Source organism: Onychostoma macrolepis, chromosome 07 (assembly GCF_012432095.1).
Source record: "Onychostoma macrolepis isolate SWU-2019 chromosome 07, ASM1243209v1, whole genome shotgun sequence".
Lineage (NCBI taxonomy): Eukaryota > Metazoa > Chordata > Actinopteri > Cypriniformes > Cyprinidae > Onychostoma > Onychostoma macrolepis.
The window spans coordinates 22,595,984-22,616,742 of record NC_081161.1 but is presented as its reverse complement, the minus strand read 5'-3'; the positions used below and the strand labels follow the sequence as shown (position 1 = coordinate 22,616,742).

At 37.5% G+C, this 20,759-nt stretch overlaps 1 protein-coding gene and 1 long non-coding RNA gene across 6 annotated transcripts in view; one reads left to right on the top strand and one right to left on the bottom strand.

Annotated features, from left to right (window-relative positions):
• cdh8 (cadherin 8) overlaps window positions 1-20,759 on the bottom strand; it is a 157,699-nt gene that overhangs the window by 113,810 nt on the left and 23,130 nt on the right. The window lies entirely within an intron of this gene.
• LOC131544374 (uncharacterized) lies at window positions 19,883-20,283 on the top strand. Its single transcript, XR_009272118.1, has 3 exons — window positions 19,883-20,004; window positions 20,101-20,157; window positions 20,253-20,283. It is a non-coding gene; the product is annotated as an uncharacterized LOC131544374 (long non-coding RNA).

The following is a 20,759-nucleotide window of genomic DNA, read 5'->3' as shown; positions in this document are numbered from 1 at the left end:
CGACATTGCAAATTAATGATTTTGCCTCATGTCAGCGCAAGTGGCAGAGAGGACGGGAGCAGAGAAGAGAAGATTTACATCACCTACAGAGATGTCATGTTATACGTTTCAAAAATGTCAGCGGAGCCCCAACCCAAGGACCATCTCAACGGTCAATTAGCCATTGTTTAAGTGTAGGGTTCTGCTTTGCACTAAGTGAACTGTGGATTTGACCATGTGCTACTGTAGGCCTTCAAGGTCACCGCAGTTTCTGCATGATGCCTGGTGAAAGGTTTCATGGTGATCATGCATGTTGCAAGAGCAAATTCCAGTAATGGATTCCAGGGCTTTCAGAAGCGATGCCATTTATATTTTAACAGCCACTAATGACATTAACTTACTTCTCCTCCTCATCATCAGCAGCATCACTATAATTCATGTCAATGCTATATTGGCAAAACATAGTTAACACGGCTTTCGTACTATGTTATCTTTTCATTTTGCTCATCTAGATGAAGTTGTAGCCATTGTGGTTGGCATGTGGTGCTCATGTGGGAGATGTAGGTTCAGATTTGGCTGTATGTCACATCCAATATTCATTTCCCTCTTCCCCTATTATTTCTCAACTCGGTACTTTCACCATCTGCTATGTAATTTCCAACTGAAACTACTAATAACTGCAAAAATATATATATATTTTATTATTCAAAAACACTATTCTGTTTGCAATCAGTCATCCCAAACCTGCTACCATAACTCTTTGTTTAGCATTGTTCTACATGTAAGCAAGTGCTCATATATATATATATATATATATATTTGGGCTGTCAATCGATTAAAATATTTAATCGTGATTAATTGCACGATTGTCATGAGTTAACTCGTGATTAATCGCAACTTAATCGCACATTTGTATTTGTTGTGAATGTACTTTCAATTAATACTTTTCAAGTTTTTAATACTGTAATTTACATGGGCATGGACAAATATGGATGATTTATGCAAATTTATTTGTATTATTATTGAAACCATATTCAACATAGAGCATGAAGAGTATACATGTTTCAAAGGTCATAGATGTTTTTCAAAGAACTTGTTCTATTAGACACAAAAAATAAATAAATAGAAAAAATAAATACCAGGTTCCCATTACTTCTCTTTCTTTGCACTGAGCAATTTACTTACACAAACCTGTTTACATTTTTGCATGACAGGGCAGCTCTTCTTCTGAACATGCAAAATGTACATATATTATTAATTATTACATTTGTTTCCCTCTCTGTGCCCACATACTGTATTTTGATGCAGCTAAATTCTCAATAAAACTGTTTTAATTTATATATTTTACTGTTTCTGTTGTCAGACAATGGAATGAATATGAAATAGTGATTGAAACACGACCCATTAAGACTACATAAAAAACTCTCATTACCAAGATGTTAATCTGCACAAAAATCCTGATAATGGAGCCGTCGTCTGATGAAATCAAATACACACAAGATAAAGACAATAGCTGTGTTGTGATTTCGGCTATACTTGTATACATGTAAAATTAGAGAAGCAACATAATATCTGTGTTTAACTGAAAGCGCTGCTCCTCTCCGCCGCTCGCTGAACAGAAACAGACGCAGAAAGAGAGAGAGATAGAGAGGTGTGCGTGCACTGGGACAACAAGACCTCGCACTCACGTGGCAGTACCGGCGATTCACAGAAACAAAATAAGGTTTGGGTGCTTTTTTGAAGGGAAAAAAAAGTCGCTAAAGGGATCTGCAATGTTGCTAAGTTGGAAACACTGTGCATCTCCATTTCCCCAACAAGGGGTTAGGCCACGAGTCAAACAGAAAATGCATGCTGCGTTAATCACGCGTTAATAAAATTAGTGCCGTTAAAATGAATTTGCGTTAACGCGTTAACTTTGACAGCCCTAATAGCCTATATATACAGTATATATAACACTGACTCTCATATATAAATAATTCTGTTTCAGATATTGAAAATGGGCTGTATGGAAAATAAGCTATGTGTACATATGCGCATAATGAATGATTCTAAATATAAATATTTTCTTAAATATTCTTAAAATTAAAAAAAGATTGCATGCTGCCTGATAAGCCTATTGTTAAATTCTTGCAGTACCCACTGAGAATTGTTTTATCAAATGGGATGACACCTTTACTCCCTTACTAATAAATATTATTTACATGTTTACATGTATTATTTACATATTTAAGAGATTCCCCCAAACACAATGTGCAATTCAGTTTTGTATGTGGTAAAATGAATAGGCTATATATAAAAGTAATGGTTGTTATTTTTTACTAGCTCACCCTACATTTGACATTGTATGCATTCAATAAAACAGGATTCCTACCTTCATAGAAAATAATAAATGCCCTAATGAAAAACAACGAGAGTAAGCATGTGATGCATGCTTGACTAATGAATACCACACGGTGCCTTGAATGGAGTGGCTTTCTCAGTAACCTTCCCAGGTACATGATTAGCCTTCCTGTGCTCCTGATTTATTCCTACTGTGCTGAGAAGGAACCAAACAGAGCAATTGTTATTGCTATACAAAGCAAATGTAATCAAATCAAAAACAGATAGATTTTCATGAAGCAGATCCAACTACATATCCAGATACAAAACTCTGCAACAAAAGAGCTTTATCTGTGGCCAGATAATACAGATTGAGAATCTAATTTCATTTTTTTTTTTTAAACCCGCTGCTTTATTTACTGAGAGGCTGAATGGACTGTGGACTGCTACAGGATGTGATTACCAATTCTCCTGTTAAAACATGCATTGATTTCACACAAGTAACACCATCACAAGCAACACGTCAGGTCTGGGCTGGGCCTGGTCCTGTTTAAGACTGGCTGTGACTCTGAACTTCTGGTGTGCTAAAACCTAATCAGATATACAAAGATCTTCCAACCTAGAAACCACTAACCATGGAACAACAACAACAAATAATAATAATAATAATAATAATAATAATATCTCTGCTGTTAATTTTTATCACACTGAACTAAAAACGACATGTCACTATGTCATGTTCATTTTTATTTTCAAGTGGTTCCCTAAGGCCATGAAGGTACCACAGTGCCATTAGACATGCAAATAACTCATCCATCTCTCCTTGGCAGAGACCAATGGACTGATAGGAGCTGCAATTATCATGTTCTTTTCTTTGAAGTGTCTATTGGCTGTCCCCACAAAAGGCTTCAGGGACAGAGGGGGGTTCAGTGCTCAGGCAGCACTATCTATGCTTGCTGTCTGTTCTAATGTAGAATTACAGAGAACTCTGTTTTAACATGTCACATCACGACAGAGTAGACGTGGCAACAAGCAGTTCCTTTGTCTCACAGACTGAAGACTGCATGCAAACCGAATGTGTGTGTCTGTTTGTGTGCACGCGCACATGTGCTTATAAGTTTCTATGCGGCTCTGAAGTCTGGAGATTAGAAAACCAGCAGGCAAGAGGTAGTGTTTCAGGCACAGGAATACAAAGGGTGAGCATCTTTTCTTGTTTCCCCCCTTAAGGTGTACTGTACATTTCATGAAAGCCATACTGAGTGATGAAAGCATCTTACAAATTTCACAGGTCCCAAAACATCATTGTTTTGCTGCACTGTTTTAGCACCTGTATTTCTAGCATTTCTTTTTTGGTGTGTGCCGAGGGCAAAATGTGCAGTTTACCCAGCAAATAAATTCCCACAGCAGATATTTATTTTACTTTCATCTTCTCTCTTTGGGAAGATAAATATAGAGGTCCTCTCTGTCTTTTGAATTACTTTTGAACCCATCATTATTTTCTGTTTTTAAACAGAAAATTGGTACGACCTCAAATGTATTAAATCCAAGCAAAAATAAAGAGCCTGTTTAACATCTACATCAATTGTGAAGAGACAATTCCCAAACGTAACAACTGCAAGCTCATGGAAGTTCAGCTGCACCTTCTGACAAAATAAAGTGGTTGTTGATGGAAAGAAGACAAAAAAAATAAAAAAATAAAAACATAAAAATGGACCCTTCAAAATGAACACAGTCAAATTACGCATTCATTTTTATTCTCTGTCTGAAATGCCCATCGGTAGTGTCAACAGAGATTTCACGCTGCACTGCAGGCACATCAGCCGATGGAGACATTTCCCCCTTACCTGCAATTTACATCAGAACACACGCATATTGAGATTAGCAGCATTGGTGAATGGGCTGCTCTGACTGAACGCTCTAACAATGTGTCATCAACTCACCACTGTGAGGAGCATTCAATACTGTCCTGCTTTTAGACCAAGCACCATGAACACAAGTCAGTCTGACCATTTAAAAACTCCCGATGTCAGGAATAAAACAGCAGGGTGGATTTGAGTCTTTGTTGCTTCTTCTGAAGGATATTTCATTCATCAAGAAAGGTTCCTGTTTCAAACTTGACTGTACTTGTAAGTATTTAAAACCTCTCTTCAGTGAAGCCAACTTATTTGATTTCTTAGCCTCCAAGCGGTATGGACTATCAGCACAGTTGTGCAGCATTCTGAATTAAATAAAGAATCCTCTGTCAGTTACAATTTAATTCCTGAATTTGAAATTAATTGGAATGGAGTAGCAAACAAGACGCAGAATTGCAATCCAAATTCAAATGTAAAGAAAGTAGAAATTAATGAAAGATGTATGCAGGGGTGGGCAATATACTGGTAGACACAATTAACCGGTGGAAATTCTTCAAGCGGTAGACATTTTGGACTATCGTCTCTGTTGTGGTTAAAAGCTCACGTGACAGCGCTGTGCTTTGTGGTCACGAAAACGTATCGTTTGCATGTGTTTTAAGTATTGTGATTTAAAAACATGGGATTTTAAGATGTTGAAACGCAATCAGCAGTGAATATTCTATATTCGCTAAATGTGCATGCTGTCTGAGAGACTGTTTCTGACCAGAGAGGTGTGCACTCTGAAGATGGTGCACATAGAGCATGGAGTATTGAACAGAATAATTTGTGCTGCTTTATAGGCCTTAGATGGTTACAAACATTGTTATGTGTCACAATACTCACATTTGCAAGTATCCTCTTAAACACAGTAGGTCTTAAGTGAAACCAAAAGAGCTGAGAAAGAAAAAGATGTGTAACAGCATATTGGACCCGGGAAGCTCTTAAAGTGACAGCAGTCTAAAATTCCTGTTGTCTGACATTCATGTTAATCAAACAACAAAAGAGAGAAAATAACTGTTTTCTTACTGTTCTTGACTAAATCAGTTTTCTAACTAAAACTTTCTAACTAAAATTAAATAAATATTTAATTTACACAGTGATGAATATGCAGTGTTTTTATTCATTTGATTACTTTATACAATGTATGTAGCATTCCTTATTTAATTCTTTTTTTTTTTTTTTTCTATTGCTTGCAATTATAGTTTCTGTTTGCTTAGCCAGACTGTTTGCTCGTCTTCAGTCAGCTTGTTTTTTTTTTTGTTTTTTTTTTATTCATTTATTTATTTTATTATTTATTTTTTTTTTTTTTGGTACAACCTCCAAGATAGATAGATAGATAGATAGATGAATGAACATAGAGCAGTATTGAAAATCCCTACTCTTATCAAAGGTCTTAACAGTGAAGGCCACTTGAACACATGGGGCCCTTCTTGCCAACAGAGGCCAAATGGAAGGAGGGCGGTAGGGGGTGTCCCTGTATGCGTGCCCCCTTCCTGTCTCCCCTGACTGGGAGATGGATGCCGGCTGTCACACTCGCCTGCCTTTGTGCTTGCCAGACGCGAAGGGGTCTCGAGGAAAGTGCCCAAACACTCATCAATCTCACTTTTGCCCTCTGCTCCTGCCTGTGCTCTTACAGGTCCCAATAACAATTTAGTCACAACATGAGGAAAAATGCTTCCATCCACAGAACCAGGTCACTAATCCGGTGACCTGAGAACATAGAAAAGCAACTAAGAAAGTGAGAATGAGAGAGTGATAGCCCCAAAAAAGAAATAGCAAACAACTTTATACTGGCTCTTCTATGGTACTGATCTACTGTCAGGTTGAGAAACGATGAAAAGATGCAAATGAGCGATATCATGAGACATTTTTTTTCTCGTGCTCCATTCCTCATCATTTGTCCTCTCTCACTATAAGAAAAATAATGTACCCAAGGGATGATGCAGATCTGTTTTTAAATATTTTTCCCTCTTATGTTTTCTCTTTCAGAATAGAAAAATCATAACATGCATTTTCCCACAAAGATTTAATTACAGAAAAACAGGATGTCAGCAAATTCCCCTCTGTATGCGTTCACTTTGATTGTGTCACTCATACTGTGATGCTTTTTGATTAGTGTCACTGTAACCCAGCACACTTACATCCACAGTCACAAAGCCTTATTAAAATAGCTTATAAAAGCTCTGATAGCCATCTTCAAAAATGGGTCAATAAATAGACCTCAAACCACCTCGTCATTGGAGTGGTCTCAAACCTATAATTTTTTCCAGCAACACAACACAAGAAAAAAAAAAGAAAAAAAGGTGACGTACTGAAGCAAAAGGGCTGTCTTGAAACATCTGACTGAATAACAAGGGCAGTCCAAAAAACAAAACATAAATATATATATCTACAGTGCCTATAGAAAGTCTTCATACCCCTTCATTTTTTTCACATTTTGTTATGTTGCGTCATTATGTTAAACTGCTTTAAATTACTTTTGTTTTTCACATAAATCTACACCCCACTCACCATAATGACAAAGCAAAAACTGGATTTATCACAACTTTGCAAATTTATTAAAAAGGAAACACTGAAAAAAAGAAAAAAAAGAAGTGTTCATACCCTTTGCTTTGACACTTGAAATTTAGATCAGCAGCATTCCAGTTTCACTGGATCCTCTTTGAGATGTTTATATATTCCGACTGGAGTTAACCTGTGGCAAATTCAGTTGATTGGACATGATTTGGAAAGGCACACACACATGTCTATATAAAGTTTAACAGCTGAAATGGATATCAGAGCAAAAACTAAGCCATGAGGTCAAAGGAATGGCCTGCAGAGCTGAGAGACAGGATTGTGTTTAGACAGATCTGGGGAAGACTACACAAAAAACTATGTTGTGTTGAAGGTTCACAGGAGCATTTGGCCTCCATAATCCTTAATGGATGAAGTTTGAAACAATAAGGACTCTTCCTAGATCTAGCCTCCTGGCCAAACTAAGCAATCAAAGGAGAAGGGTCTTGGTTAGAGAGGTGATCAAGACACTGATGGTCACTCTGGTTGAGCTCCATGATCTTATATGGATATGGGAGAAACTTACAGAAGGACAAACATCACTGCGACACTCCACCAATCTGGGCTTGATGGCAAAGTGACTAAACTCAAGCTTCTCCTCAGTAAAGATACATGAAACCTACAAACCTACATGGAATTTACAAAAATACACCCAAATAACTCTCAGACTATGAAAAAAAAAAGATTCCCTGGTCTGATGAACCTCAATTCCTTATTCATGTCTGAGGGAAACCAAGCACCACTTATCACCTGCATAATACCATCCCAACGGTGAAGCATGGTGGTGGCAGCATCATGCAGTGGGGGTGTTTTTCAGTGGCAGGGACTGGAGAAGTGATCAGAGAAGACGGAAAGCTGAATGCAGCTAAATACAGAGATATCCTTAATGAAAACCTGGTTCAGAGTGCTCAGAACCTCAGACTGGGGTGAAAGTTCACCTTCCAACATGACAATCACCCTACGCACACAGCCAAGACAATGCAGGAGCGGCTTAGGGACGACTCTATGAACGTCCTCGAGTGGCCCAGCCAGAGCTGTGACTTGGAACCAATCAGACATCTTTGGAGAAACCTATAAATGGCTGTCCAACGATGGTCCCCAGCCAACCTGACAGAGCTTCAGATGATCTAAAGAACCAAAAAACAAAAAAAACAAAAAAAAAAACAAATGCAGATGTGCAAAGCTTGTTGCATCATACCCCCCAAAAAAGGCTGTAATTGTTGCCAAAGTGCTTTAACTAAGTTTTAAGTTAAGGGTAGGAAGGCTTATGCAATGTCATTTTTTCAGTCTTTCCTTTTTAAAAAATTTGCAAAGTTGTGATAAATCTGGATTTTGCTTTGTCATTATGGTGAGTGAGGTGTAGATTTATGTGGAAAAAAAGTAATTTAAAGCAGTTTAAAACAATAACGCAACATAACAAAATGTGAAAAAATTAAGGGGTATGAAGACTTTCTATAGCCACTGTATATTTCAGTAATTCTCGCATGGACTGTCATCTGGCAGTAAGATTAGTATTAATGGACTTCAGCATACATTTGATTTGAACTTTTGTGAAGCGTGTTCAAGCATTTAAAATTATTAAATGTATCATTATCTAGAAGAAATTTCACTTTTCTTTGCTTGAATGGAAATTATGGAAAATAGGGAGCAAAATTGCAAGGGCAAATGTTAGAACACATTATACTTTCAGAGAAGTATTAGGGATAATCGTGGACATCTATGAAGCATGAACAGGTCACTTGGAATGACATGTACAGCAGTTCATCTGTGTTTTGCATGAAGACTGGAGCTTGCTCCTAGACCACACACACACACACACACACACACACACGCATGTGCCTAGTAAAATGTGTAAGTGCCAATTATCTACAGGCATCTCCTCAGACTTAAACTAGAACTCTCAATGTGGCTAAAACACAGAACGTTGTAAACACCACTTGGAGCAGCAAGTTTATCCATTTACTTAAGTTCCAGAATTTATTTCTCTATCCATATGCAGTAATGATCTACTACTCTGACCTTTAGCATACAAATTCAATCTCATGGAGTTAGTCATCTAGTGGGGGCCAGCCTGGGCAAGCAGTAAATGTGATGATCCCAGATGGCCCACCCCCACCGAACGTAAATCAGCGAGGGAGCCGTGAAGGGAAGTCACAGGCAGAGTCTGTCTTCACTGTCTAAAAAGATTGGGAAGACACTCCGTAGCAAGTCATCCGTCTGTTGTGACACTGATGCCGTAAAATTTGTCCTCGGGCAAGGATTCGGAATGCACAACCAGCTTTTTTTTTTTTTCTGTTTTTTGGGAGGGGGTTAACTTTTCTCTTATTCTTGCCATCTTGCAATCCTCCACTCGTTTAGTGGTGCACAGACAATGTGAAATCTGTGAAGTGGAAGGTGTTGACTCTGAGCTGTCAGTCAAGACATCTATGGCATGTCATGCAAAGAAAAAATACAGGGAGTAAGTGCAAGGCTCTGTAGGACAGATGCTCATGTTGAGTATCCATTGATGGGGTTTCTAGAATTTAGCAAGCCAGGCTTTAAATTTGGCATGAAACGAAAACGCAACCATCTTTTCTTTCCTATAATGATGTATAATGCAGGATGGGACTTGATTTTGTCCATCGAGAGTTGATTCAATCGTTGTCATTTCCTAATTGCTGCGATGTCATGTGAGTGACAGGTTTCTGGAGAAGAGAAATTACTGTCTAGCCCTTGCACCAATGCACATGTCATCAGTGTCAGAGAAGAGATGTGGTTGCGAGGGAGAGACAGTTATTTTGATTTAAGTATAGCTATAAAAAAAAATAAAAAATCATGGTGATTTTAAAATTAACCATGCTGTGGTTTTTAATGCAACACAAAATAAGAACTGAGAAAAAAAAAAAAAAGTAGGGGAAAGGACAGTCTGTTAATGTATAAGACCAATGCCAAACCATTGAGATACATCAGTCTAAGAGCTCATAGAAAAAGGACTCGAGTCTGTTCAAAATGCACTCTAACAAATTGCATTTTGAAGTTTCGAGCCAGTTTGTGAGAGAAATGAGGTGAAGGAGCAAAAATCTCAATACTGTATGTTATTAATAATGCAGAAGATCAATAATGCATTTAAAATCGCTGCCTAAAATAGTACTATAAGCACATCACAAGTGTTTCTGTTCACTAGGAGCTTTAAAACGCACACACAAAAGGCAAACGTTGCCCCCAAGACAATATGCATCTCAAAATATTCTGTGAAAAAATAAATTGGGAGAAAAAAAAAAAGTCTTGCCTGGAGAATTTCAGATTTGCTAATTTAACACAAGACATCAAATCAAAGTTTGCCACCATTTTGCTGTTGTATAGATATCTGGGGGGACTGTGTTTGTTTATCTCCCTCTTTGAGTCTGGCGCTTAAAAAAACACCCTAAAATTAAGCTGGCAACAAAACACAGCTCCATTGTATGGAAATGAAGTTATTTCCCCTTTGTTAGGATGAAAAAAAAATAAAAAATGACACCACCATTTATAAGCAGTCATATATTATACTGTTTACAAATCACTTTAATGCTTTTGGTGAAATCTCAGGGCTCCCATAAATTTTTTAAGTCCATCTCTCTGCCTCGCAGTCGTAGACCAGCCAATACTTTTCAATTTGGGAAAAAAAAGAAGCACTGAGGTAAAAAAGCCGCTGCTCAAGACGATTACATCTATTCTACCTCATTACTTGCCTTTTGGGAGACAGAGGAGGGCAGAGAGGCAGGCTGCTATCTGTTTACATTTACTGTACAAGACTATCGGAATTATAATTGTGTTCTTCTTTCAGCGCGTGGCTCTGTTTAAAGGTCCTGTGGTCCCAGGGAGATGAAGAAAAATGAAATCCCTTTAAGGGATTCCACTGCACAGGCAAAAATGCTGCAACACAACTTTTATTTCTTTTTCATCTCTTTCTTCCCCTCTTATTTTCTTTCTACATTTGGGGGACTTTCCAACTCAGGAAGATAAAAAAAGAAAAATCGAAGAGAGAGAGAGAGAGGGCAATTCATATTCTGAGGATTATTTTTTTTTTTTGTCTTTTTCACTTGAGACTGTCTCAAAGGAAATATCACATAGTAAGGTTGGGATTCCAAATGAGATCAGCGAGGGCCATTTGTAGGGGGTAGAGGTCTACAGGACAGCAAGACATAGAATCATATAAAGGAATACTTCTGCTCATAATGAAAATTCTGGTATCATTTATTCACCCTCACTTATGACTTTATTTTTTTCCATGGAATACAACATGCTTGGAAAGGCATGAGGATGAGTAAATGACTACATAATATTCATTTGAGTGAACTATCCCCTTAAATTAATTGGTGCTGTCAGAATGAGAGTATAAACAGCTGATAAAAAACATCACAATAATTCACATGACCCCATTCCTTGAAAGACGACAACAGGGGTTGGACTTTTTCACTGGAGGAAGCGTTATTATTGGATTATTGCTTCATATTTTGGCCAGGAGCAATGGTTTAAAGTTTAAATGCCTGAATAATGAATTTGTTTATTACAAACATGCATTTTTTCATTTTAAAGACATTAAATTATGTTTATTGTTGTGATGCTTTTGTACAGTACCCATTCACTCCATTGGTGAGCAAGTGATATAATGCTAAGTTTCTCTAAGTCTGTTCTGATGAACAAACAAACTCATCAACATCTTGGATGGCCTCAGGGTGGGTAAATGTTCAGCAAATTTAATTTTTGGGTGAACTGTTCCATTACTTTCTCAGATCCCATTTAAAACAGGATGTTATGATATCTCTATGCAACACCCAGTTTGTGTTCCCTTTCTTTATGCTTTCCCTTTATGATTTGAGCATGATCCACATGATTTCCTACACTGTAAAAAATAATTGTAATTTTAACTGTAAAATTTTGTAAAAACGCTACGGAAAAAATTAATTAATAGGTTAACAGTAAGTTCCCGTACTATATACAGGGAAAAACTGTAAAAGATCTAACCATACATTTCATGTAATTTTACAGTAAAATGCTGTTAATTGTACAGTTTTTAGAAGTAAAAAAGAACAAATCAATGTATAATTTACAGTCAAAAACTGTAAACTGATATTCCCAGAATTCCCTGTGTGAAACTCCACATTTGAAATTATTTTATTTAAATAATCATGTTTTTTTAATAGTTTTTGTTATCAGTTATGCACATTTGGGCTTTATGTTACATCTTCTGTTGTTTAATGAAAGTTTATTGCATTATTTAAGTATCATGTGTGTTACCGTGATGGTATTTTGTGTTTGCATGAATGACTCTGTGCACCTTCTGTATATTAGTATATACCTCTGCTTGTGGTGAAGCTACTTGTGATGAGCTTTGATTCTTCATGTGGCTTTCTCTCACCTGCATTATTATGGTGGTTGTCAGTATGTTGAAGGTGCCACAGCTGCCAAAATTATTTTGTAAAAACTACAGAATTTTTTTTTACAGTGTAGTCCAGAAGGGGCAAAGTCAGTGATGAATGTAATGTCATGTACATGTTGAAGGATCACTGTACAGATAACCTCATAACTCAAAACACTGTCTGTATTACTTGATAATGAGGAGGGTGTATTCCAAAAGACTAATTCCAAATAGCACTCCCGACATATCTGAAGTACTACAGAGGCATTCATTTTAACATTTTCTGGCATGTTTGTATCCAACGCATGGTTGAGAGCACAGACATAAAGATGTAGTGCAATAAACCGCCTGCTGTCTTTTCATTCAGTACAAGGCTACATATTTACAATACATCTGCTGGTTTATTATTCGCACATGTACAGCAGGAGATGCATCATCATATGGGTCTGCTTCAATTTGTCTTTTCCATGAGTAATTATGGGGTTTGTGTATATCTATGAGCCAATCTGAGACATTTGTTTAATGAGAACTCTCGACTAATATACAGTGTTTGTTCAACAGGATCTCAAAGCTCGGTTTATATGGCAGTCGCTGATTATTGCCTTATGTCTTTTTTAGGAAGTAATAAATCATAAATAAGCACTGATGAGTACAAATATTGGATCATCAATAAATGTCTCATAAGTTACCTGCGGTGCATGTGATGTTCAAGATTATTCGTCATCCACCCACTTTCATCTCTCAATCTCCATCATTCCGCTCAGCCTGAAATTGAATGTGAGTTTACCCAGTAAACACGATTATATGGTTTATGCTAAACCTACGCCATTAGCATACCAGAGGCGAGAGAACATGTCCAGGCGTGTATGACATGGTCTTATCCCTCCCAGCCCTTGTCCAATTATGGATTAATCTGAACACATCAAACGTGGCCCTGTTTGCACCTCATGCGATCATTTTAGCGATACTGCTCCGTCAACAACTAATTGCCTTGGCTGCAATTTCCTTCGCAAGAGGCCAAATCCAAGAGGAAAGATCCATATATAGGGTTCATTTACATATGCAAATAAGCAATACTAGTGGAAAAGCAGCATGAGGAAAGCCATGTGTGTGGTGTTTTGGGTGGGATGGGGAGGTGGCTCAATTTTTGATATTATTATCTGATTTCTGTAAGCGGTTCCGTATATGTGGCTCACATTAGCTCAGGATGAACTCTGCGCTGCTCCATTAGTCTTCCCCAGATAATGCTACACTTCTCAGTCCCGTTTACTTAACATGCTGTATCCGGCCTCCACGATTTGCACTAATCAACTGATAAGGCGAAAGCCCTTTCACCAATCCCTGGAGGGTGAAAACTGAACTCCTAATGGTCATTAGTAGTAATTATGTTCCCTAACAGACACATCCAGCCCAGCCCCTCTCACTTGTATAAGTAGTTAGTTCCCATCGCCATCCACCCTCTTTAGGTCCAGATTGTACTCCCGCACACAGGATGTGCCCTTATCACCGAGCACTGCTGCCACTCACACACATGATAAAACAAAAGTTAGCTTTCCATTATAAAGAGCAGCCATATAATATATTGAGGGGAGTAGTAAAATAATATGACTGTATTTCTCTCGCTCTCGCTCTCTGCTTTCCTAGCCTCAGTTCTTTCAGGTCAAACCTCAGTGACCTATTCCCCAGAGTCTGACCTACAGAGTGTGATCCGTATTGACAATGACAAAACTACTGGCAAGGGATCCCAAAAAATTCAATAACATGTGTACAGGCCCTTCCAACAGCCTTAGCATCAACACAGTAATCTCCTTTTCCTCCTTGTCATTTCACCATAATATTCACCTGATAGGCTTATTACAGATTCAAGCATAGGCAAGGACAGAGAGAGTGATGCTGCAGTGGTGCCCCATAATGACACAAAACATGTTTCAATGCAAACAAAATGCTTCTAAACAAAAATGTATCTCCTTAATTCATTAAACAACATACTTTTACATTCTACTGAGAAATATTTCACATTTTAGTTAGCAAAATAAATTAATAAAGTGTTTCTTTTTTGTTGAAAATTGAAAATTTGGGAATAAAAAGTAGAACAAGCCTGGACATTCAGAGCTATTTTAGTTCTTCATAATGCATGAACAAATCATAGAAATTCTGAGGACATAAACATATCTCATTCATTAATAATTACATATGTTAAATTCTTATAAACTTTTGTATGGATTCAAGAGGTGCATTTGTAGTTTTTCCTTGTTCAAATGTTTATACCCCTGGATTAATTGGAGCTTGTGCCCACAGGTATTCAATCATAAATACCTTTTAATAGAGGCCTAGATACAAATATCATGCAGATCATTTGTAATACTCTACAATAAACCAATGACAGTATTTATTCAGTTTTGAACTATACGCTACCATTCAAAAGTTGTTTTAATGTTTTTTAAAAGTATTCCCTTTTAAATATTTTGAAAATATTTATATGTATTTACATGTATATATTTATATTATTTATATTACAGATAAATACAGACATAATACATAGTACAAACACATATATAATGTAAACAAAAACTTACTTAAGGCTCTTACTTAAGAAGATGATTTTTTATTTTTTTTTCAAACTAAGCTCTATGATTGAATTTAAATCATGTGTTCTTAGCTTTATTACCAATATTCAGATGTCAGGGGGGTGTCAGCGAGCATCTGATTCAATTCAGGTCATGAACGAGAGAGGCAAGGGGGAGTAAGTTTGCTTGGCCCTGCAGCGGTGTAGCTGATGAGACAGCCCATTGTCAGGAAACTAATAAAGAGGCCGGGTGTGCAGGAGCACAGTAATTATCAAGCTCGCGATATCAGCTCGGTATTTATGAAAACACTACGTGTTAACAAAAGAAAAAGGTCACGCGCATGGGCGGGCCGTCTCTGAGATAGATTTCTGGCAGCAGACGCGGCACATGTCCACAACCGAGTGATAAGCAAAACTTGCATTACCGTTTCACTGCAGTCTGGAGGAAAAACAACAACACACTGACACCGGAATGCCTTCTTGAACTGAAGAAACATGCCCTGGAACGTTTCTAAAAGTATCTTGGAGACACAGACAAATGGGCTGAAACATGGCAATGTGAGATTGCATCGATCCGCAGGAGTGCAATTGGCTAGCCTGGTCATCCCCTTTGACTAAGTGTGCTTCGTTCCAGGATTCGTGAAAATATTGAGCCATAAAGCTAGTCGAGCACGAGAAAAGCTACCTGACATGTTTTCAGCTTCCTCCACACGGATAAAAATACACAGCAGCAGCACGACAGTGACCTTGCATTTGTAATGTGCGCACCTGTAATGTTTGGCATGACATCACGGATCTGTTATTGGCCAGGAATTTCCGGTGCGCCGTCTGTCTCCACTTATGTGTTCATGTTCCTGTGTGATTGCACGTCAGGCTTTACGTATGTGTTTGTTTTTGCCTGAGAGCGTGCTATAATAAAAAAGAAAGGCAGTCAAAGAACTAATGTTCACTCTGAACACATATGAATTTCCTGTAGCAAGGACACACAACAGATATACAATATCATTTTGAAAATGCCGATAGCTCTCTAGCACTTTGAGGAAATCATACACCATCTGGAGAAATAACACAATGTGTCTCAACACTCTGTGTGTGTGTGTGTGTTCTTGCAGAAAACCGTTTTGTTACATGTTGCAACCAATCAATTTGGCAGCTCAATAGCAAATGTGATTCTTAGAAAGCCTTAAATAATAGTAATTATAGATACTAATGATTTAGACATCTCTTTTTTTTTGACACATTAGTGTAGGAGGTGAGAGAAAGAGTGCATTTCCTTTATTTCCTTTATTTATTTCCTTTCCTTTCCTTTCCTTGTCCACTCCTTCAGAACAAGATAATATCCTTTAAGGCACGAACCGATATGTGTGAATTAGCGTGTCTCCAATCCTTTTCACACTTGTTCTGTCTCTTTTTCCTTCATCTCTGTACCATGCAGGCGTAAGCTCATGCCTGTATGAGAAGCACCACACAGGCTCTTGTTCTCTTCCTCACACTGCAATACTCCTCACACTCACACTCACACACACACACATACACACATACACATACATATATATATATATATATATATATATATACAAAGACACAGGCATCTGGCCCAGTACAAAGAAAGTCATCATTCTTTGAGTGTAATTCCAGAGGCCGGCCTATACAGGCCTGATAGCCATTAAGGATTCATGATTCATCTGGATCTCATATTATAACGGCTTGAATTTTTCATGCAACCCCTCAATGCCAAGAAGAGGAAAGGAGGAATTGAAATTAGATGAAATGTTGTCTGCAAAACCCACCCAGCGCATTAGCATGTTAAAACCTTGTACTGTTACAACAGGGCCTGTGACGAGATTTGCTTCGTTTTGTTGGATATAATCAGCATTTTTAGGATGTCTGGACTAGAATGGATCATTTTTGGACATTGTCAAGATGGAGATGTGAGAAAAGTCATTTGCAACTGATATGTGGGTGAGTGAGCGTGTGTATGTGTGTATAATGGCCAATACGGACTGCTTCTGTGCGGCGTTATGGCACTATTTTACGGTAAAATTTGCCCAGAATTTACATCAGTGGTTCTCAGCCTTTTTGAATCCAAGGTTCTCCATTGTCCCCTAGACCTAGTTTTGTTTTCAAAACTTATTTTATTTTATGGATGCTCCTAATTTCTGTATATTAAAAATAAATAAATAAAATACTACAATAAGTAACTAAAAATAGATATTATTAGCAACATTAAAATAGTTACATTTCAGGAATTTGAAGAGCTGGAATTTATTTATTTTAGCATTGCTACATTATATTTTTTGGTAACACTTTACAATAAGGTTCATTAGTTAACATTAGTTAACAACATTAGTAAATATGAACTAAGAATGAACAGCTTCTACAGCATTTATTAATCTTAGTTAATGTTAATTTCAGCATTTACTAATGCATTATTAAAATCACAAGTTGTGTTTGTTAACATTAGTTAATGCACTGTGAACTAACATGAATAAACAATGAACAACTGTATTTTCATTAACTAACATTAACAAAGATTAATAAATAGTGCAATAAATGAATTGTTCATTGTTTGTTCATGTTAGTTAACACATTAACTAATGTGAATAAATGACACCTTATTATAAAGTGTTACCAACTTTTTTAGTGTTTAAAGTCATCTTGGAAGGCTTGCTGAGGCCTCCTAGTGGGCCCCGACCCCCTGGTTAAGAAGCATTGATCTACATATACTGTACAACCCGCATCAAAGCAGGCAAATATACTGTGTGTTTATGCAAACTTTCTAATGCTGCACAAAGATGGTCTAAATGCATTTACACAGAATCACAATGGCTTGAAACAATGCATCACATGCTTGAATGCTGATTACTGATTCACATGCACAAGAGCGTCACACAAGGCTTTGCTCTCTCTCTGAGTTATTCTATTTTATTCTAACTCTCTCATGCAATATCATTAAACAAAAATAGTTAATTTGCAATAAAGGTCAGTGCCACAGTTCGCTGGCTCCCAGACAATCTCGCAGGTGTGTCACTGAGACAACCGGGGCAATCGATTCACCATGGTTACTTTTTGTTCTTCTCAAAATGGCTGCCAAGCAGCAACAGACACCAACAACAGGAGGTGCAACAATGCTAGAAAGCACCGGAAGCAGGGGTTTACTTCCTCTTTTGTTGTTATTTTGGAGCTCGGGCAGAAGGCAGCAGTGAATGGTGGCTGTTCTTAAATATCTCAAAATAGGCCTTTCCTCCCACCAGCTCTCATTGTCTACACCTCGCCTGCCCACGTTTGCTCCCAGTTAACCACGCCGCCAACTACACATCAAAAAGCACAATAGCGACATCCATTCTCGACAAGATTACTCTATCCTCCCAGTTTGGCTCCTAGGCTTTCATAGGTTGAGGGAGCCTGGGATAAGCCCTTCTGCCTGCAGTTCCCCTGACGCAGGGTGCCGTCTGCAGAAGCGAGCTGCTTAACCCTGCCAAGCATCCACTGACTCACTGGATGATGACTTAGAAGCCCACAATGACTATACCAGTGAGCAATTAGAAGGTTTAAATAATTATAATCAAGTGTTTAAGTAATCAGGATTGAATAATTGCAATCCAAAATGATGGAGAAATTAGCCTAGCTGCCAGAGCTTAAACTAAACCACGTGCTCTTGCATCAAGCCTCTCAGCGAGTAAGCAAATTTGGCTGCAAATTTGGCTTTCTTATGGTCAGATATAATTTACCAGAACTGGGAGAAAAAAAATTAAATCTCACTGAATTAAAGCAGAGCTATAACCAGTGTTCTTTTTTATTATTATTATTTATTTATTTATTTATTTGATTCTTACTGAAAAAGCCTCTTAAAATGTAGTCACTATTTTGTCAAGCACTACTCATTAATTATAGTCCATTGTATTCTGACATGACTTTAATATAATTTTAGTAGATTGCAATAACATTTTGGCAGACAATAATGGGCTGTAACAGATCAAACTTGACTTTTTTTTTAATGTACAAACATTTAAAATATGTATAAAACACACAAAAGATATGCCAGACAAACTGAACCCAGCCTGTATAAATTGGCCTTGAAAAAACCCCCTGCACAGCAAAATCTCCAGTGTTGAAATCCTAGTGTTAAGGACTTTTAGAGTAAAGTGTTAAAGTTGTGGTGTTGAACTTTAGGGGGTTAACACTAGCTAGTGTAAACAGCACTCTCTGGCCGGTGTAAATACGCCGAGAAACTCTTATAACACTCTGGGCGAATTCCAAACGGCTTTTTTGCGCCCTTGAAGGGCACTTCGGGAAGGGGACGCCATTTGTAGGGACGTTCCAAACGAAAGTGAGCAACTGATTCCCTTCACGAAGTGCCCTTCCAGAAGTCGGTTAGTGAAGGAACAGCGATGGTCACTTCACGGAAGTGATTTCCGTTTGTGATCATGTGATCTTCACTTAGGAGATCTTGCAATGCATTTTAAAGCAAAGTTGGGGTTTACTTTGACTTTACATACAAACGTAAGTAGAATAAGCTAATACATTTTTTCTTTATTTTTATGTAATACAAAATATTTTCGTCAGTGATAAAAATATGATTTAAGACTGTATTGTTAGCAAGTTTAAGTTTAGTTTGAAAAAAGTTTAATAGTAAATAAGACACAGTTAGACAATATTTGAATAAAATAATAATAAGAAGAAATATTTATTTTCAACAACTGTTGGAGCGCTGAATGCTGCACAGCACGCACAGCGTTGTCAAGGTAACATTTTGTCCGTCATTCCCTTCACCAAGGGAGTTCCAAACACTTATATGAGACAGTAATGCCCTACACCCTTTAAAGAACACACTTCAAGGGCTCTGCCCTTCGAAGGGAGTAGGGCATAGGGATGCTCACTTCTGTTTGGAATTCGCCCTCTGTTGAGTGTTATTAGTCACATCCGGGACATTTGCTCGTGTGCGCGCTTGACCCATCTGGAATATTTTTCACAGACGCCATTTTCTTAGACTCGCGATGCGGAGCATATGAGGACGGAAAACAGCGAAATTAAGTGTTTAATCTTAATCACAATATGTGTATTGTAATATCATATCGTTTTATAGCGATATTTATGAGGTGTGTGCGCCTATACGTTTTTTTTTAAAGACATTTCTTCCACTCGTGAGGCGGACCAGAGGACGTTTCTTTTTAAAAAGGACACGCCGAAAGTTAAGTGTTTTATCTCATTTGTATGTATTTCACAACATCATATTGATTTATAGCGATATTTGTGTGATGTGCACTCCTAAACTTTTCCTCAGGAAATTGGTTTTATCATGGAAAACACCGAACGTAAGTGTTTAACCTCATTTACATTTTGTATTTTATAAAATAACATTACTTTATGACGATATTTTGATGCTGTGCGCGCCTAAACGTTTCTCACAGATGCATTTGAATGGCTATGCACTGACAAAGCCACTTTTAACAGGGGAAACATAAGAAGTAAGTGTTTTACCTCATTTAAAATTTGTGTTTTATTACATCACATATTGATTAATAGCGATATTTATGTGTTGTGCGCTCTAAACCTTTCTCAGAGAGACATTTTCTTTCACTGGCGATGCGGAGCAGACGGGGAAGGAAAACACTGAGTGAGTTAAATTGTTCATCAGTCAAAGTGATTTTGTGCCCTCACAAGTCTTGAAATATGGCACATGAGTAACTTAGCATAAACTACTTTAGACACTTTATTATCTTCTTTTTTTTTTATTATCTTCTTTTGTTTTGTGTTCAGCAAATGTGAATCCTATAGGTTTGGAATTACAATTTTAAGTTAACTGTTCCTTTAATATTGTTACAGATGGTTCATGCTGGCTTAACAGAAAAATCGAAAGGAGATGATGTGCTTGAAGAGTATGAAGACACCAATACATTAAGTGGAATGAGAAGAGCTTTGTTAGGACACATACCAGAGACATGGGTAAGCCACAATTGCATATTTTAAGATTATTGATTGTCATGCTTAATTTTTTTGATTATTAAACAATAATAATAAAGAGTCTGATCTCCTTCTAAAAATGTTTCATAAAAAATGCATCAAATGT